The sequence below is a fragment of the Vicugna pacos genome, chromosome 16, assembly GCF_048564905.1.
Source record: "Vicugna pacos chromosome 16, VicPac4, whole genome shotgun sequence".
In the NCBI taxonomy this organism is placed as follows: Eukaryota; Metazoa; Chordata; class Mammalia; order Artiodactyla; family Camelidae; genus Vicugna; species Vicugna pacos.
The window spans coordinates 55,998,192-56,001,406 of NC_133002.1; the positions used below are offsets into that span (position 1 = coordinate 55,998,192).

General features: G+C 40.0%; 1 long non-coding RNA gene across 1 annotated transcript; it reads left to right on the forward strand.

Annotated features, from left to right (window-relative positions):
* The first annotated feature begins 315 nt into the window (after window positions 1–315).
* On the forward strand, window positions 316–2,802 carry LOC140686348 (uncharacterized). The gene is made up of 2 exons (XR_012060095.1): window positions 316–465; window positions 2,542–2,802. It is a non-coding gene; the product is annotated as an uncharacterized lncRNA (long non-coding RNA).
* The last annotated feature ends 413 nt before the right edge of the window (window positions 2,803–3,215 follow it).

Consider the following 3,215-nt stretch of genomic DNA (forward strand, 5'->3'; position numbering starts at 1 on the left):
ATATTAAATAAACATTTTCTTAAATGGTATGTTCAAAGTCTTTGAGCTTCTGATGTTGGTGCGGGACATTTTTTGCTTTGTGTTCTGCAGCGTGAGTGAGGATGGTGCCTCTTCTCTGCCAAATGTTCCAGAATCACAGAACATGAGACGCAGGACGTCTAAGAGGCCCGTGTGCTATTATGGTGAAGAGGGAGGCTCGGGCAGGCTCTAGTGGCCTTTCTCGAGAGGTCAGCAGTGGCCCAGCTGGGATCAGAATGCAGGTGGCATGGTTTCCAGGGGCCTGGGCAGGACATTCCATTCTTCACAGGAACATACCAGGCTCCGGCCCTGAGTTGACAGTCCTGGGGTCACCCTTCCTGGACATGCGAGTTTATGGAAACATCTCTTATCAGTCACCACCAGGGATGATGACCACGGCCGCCTCCCCAGGGACACACGGAAACTCCTCAAGTACTCAGACGTAAGGTGGGGTGAGGACATTTGAAGTCAATGCACCTTTATGAGAGAATCTGGGCTGAGAGGGAGAGGAAAAAAAATCACACCTACGAAGGATTTTTTTTTCCCCAACTGGCCTAATTTAGACACAACATATACAAAGACAACCCACAAAGATTATTTAGGCACAGGACTTGGGACAGTGGGAATGAAATGGGAACAGCATGATCGTGATCCTCAAATACTCAGTGTTTGAGTAGCAGACCATAAATTCTTATTAAGTGAATTAACAAATAAATATAATTCACACTGTCCACTCTCATGGAAGTGGCAATGCTTAGTGTAAAAGTTTTTTAAAAAGATGTGCTCAAGGTAAGACACATCAAACATCAGAATCTGGTAGGAGCAGAGACCACTGAGGCCACTGAGGACAGAGGCCACTATGAGTAACACAGTGTTTACGTTAATTAACTTTAAAAAATGGTGGGAACACTCCTACACTGCTAGTGGGAATGTAGTTTGGTGCAGCCATTATGGAATAGAGTATGGAGATTCCTCAAAAAACTAAAAGTAGACTTATCATATGATCCAGCAATCCCACTTCTGGGTATATATCTGGAGGGAACTCTAATTCGAAAAGATACATGCACCCCAATGTTCATAGCAGCACTATTTACAATAGCCAAGACATGGGAGCAACCTAAATGTCCACCAACAGATGACTGGATAAAGAAGCTGTGGTATATTTATACAATGGAATACTACTCAGCCATAAAAAGAATGAAATAATAATGCCATTTGCAGCAACATGGATGGAACTAGAGATCATCATTCTAAGTGAAGTAAGCCAGAAAGAGAAAGAAAAATACCATATGATATCACTCATACATGGAATCTTAAAAAAAAAAAGAAAGAAAAAAAGGACACTATGAACTCACCTACAAAACAGAGACAGACTCGCAGACATAGTAATCAATCTTATGGTTACCAGGGAAAGGGGGTGGGAAAGGATAAATCTGGGAGTTTGAGATTTACAAATGTTAGCCACTATATATAAAAATAGATTTTTTAAAAAGTTTCTGCTGTAGAGCACAGGGAATTATGTTCAATATCTTGTAATAACCTTTAATGAAAAAAATATGAAAACGAATATATACATGTATATGCATGACTGGGACATTGTGCTGTGCACCAGAAATTGACACATTATAACTGATATGTATGTCAATAAAATAAATTAATTAAATTAAATTAAAAAAATATAAAATAAAATAAAAACGGCCTTATGCGATCAGGATCATTAAACCCATTTTACAGATTTAAAAAAAATAAGCCAGAGACAAAGTAAGTAACTGGCCAAGACCACACAGCTGGTACGTGATGGAATCAAACACATCTCTCTGATTCCAGTGTCTATGTCATTCACCATAGCCTATCCTGCCTGCCTGGCTGTACCCAGAAGGGACAACTTAAACCCTAAAGGATCTATGAAGTCTAACAGAGAGAGAGAGAGGCTACTGTGTCCAAAACAAGGACAACAACAAAATTATATCTTGAGAGGGACAGGGTATATGTATAGCTTAGTGGTGGAGTGTGTACTTAGCATAACACAGGTCCTGGTTCAATCCCCAGCACCTCCACTAAAAAAATTAATAAATAACCCTAATTATCTCCCCCTCAAAAAAAATTTTTTTTATTATATCTATATGCTACTTTCTTTCACCAGACAGAATGAGCTTTACTGATTTTTTTTAACATAAAAAAACTCTGACTGTAAACTAGAAAATTAAGATCACCCATAATTGCAGCACTCAGAGGTAATCTGTTAATCTTTTGCTAAAAATCCTTCCAAAAATTTTAAGTGCTCTCATATGCTTTTTTTAAACTTTTTATTTTGGAATGATTTTTAGATAAACAGAAAAGTTGCAAAGGCCCCAGAGATTTCCTGTATATCCTTCACCTAGAAAGGATAAAATGTCACGAGCATTTTACAGAACCGTGGCATATTTGTCAAAACTAAGAAATTAATATCGGTACATTATGATTAAATGCAGACTTTATTTGCATCACCCCAGTTTTTCTACCCATGTCTTCTTTCTGTTGCAGGATCCAGTCTGGGGTAACACACAGCAGTGTATTCGTATAATTTTTAAACAAATTGTTGTTACTCAACAAAACATCAAGAACCTATTTCTCTATCAACATAGAGAAATCTCCAACATCATTGTCAATGGCTCCCTAGCGTTCCACTCTAGGAAGGGGTGATACCCTTCTCTCAAAGGGCATGTCCGTAAGCCGAGGATGGGCAAACATCCACGCTGTGCATACTTGTCTGAGATATTATCAGGATAAATTTCTAGACGTGAACCGAGAGAGTGTCAAGAGTGTGTCCTTCAAGGCTTTTAATTCATTTGGCCACATCCTCCTCCTGAAAGCCTGAACCCAACCTGCCTCACCACTGACATCAGTAACTTGAGCTTAGATTCACTGTGGACCATAGAAGACTAACTTGGTGAAACAACTCTTCTATAGTCTAGAGAGACAACCACGGGATGGGAAAGAATGAACAGGCTTTCAAGACAGTCATTCCCTGCCCCGCCGAAACAGACGGATCACTTTAAAGGCTATCCCGAAGTTACACCTTCACTCACTTCGAGCGAGTCCCCCTCTCCACTCTGGGCCTGACAGACAGCGAGATGTTCAGGCCTTCAGCATTGGAATCAGAGAATTACTTTCGGGGTATGGGGCAACCCTCACCGAGTTTAATTTCTTTCTCATCT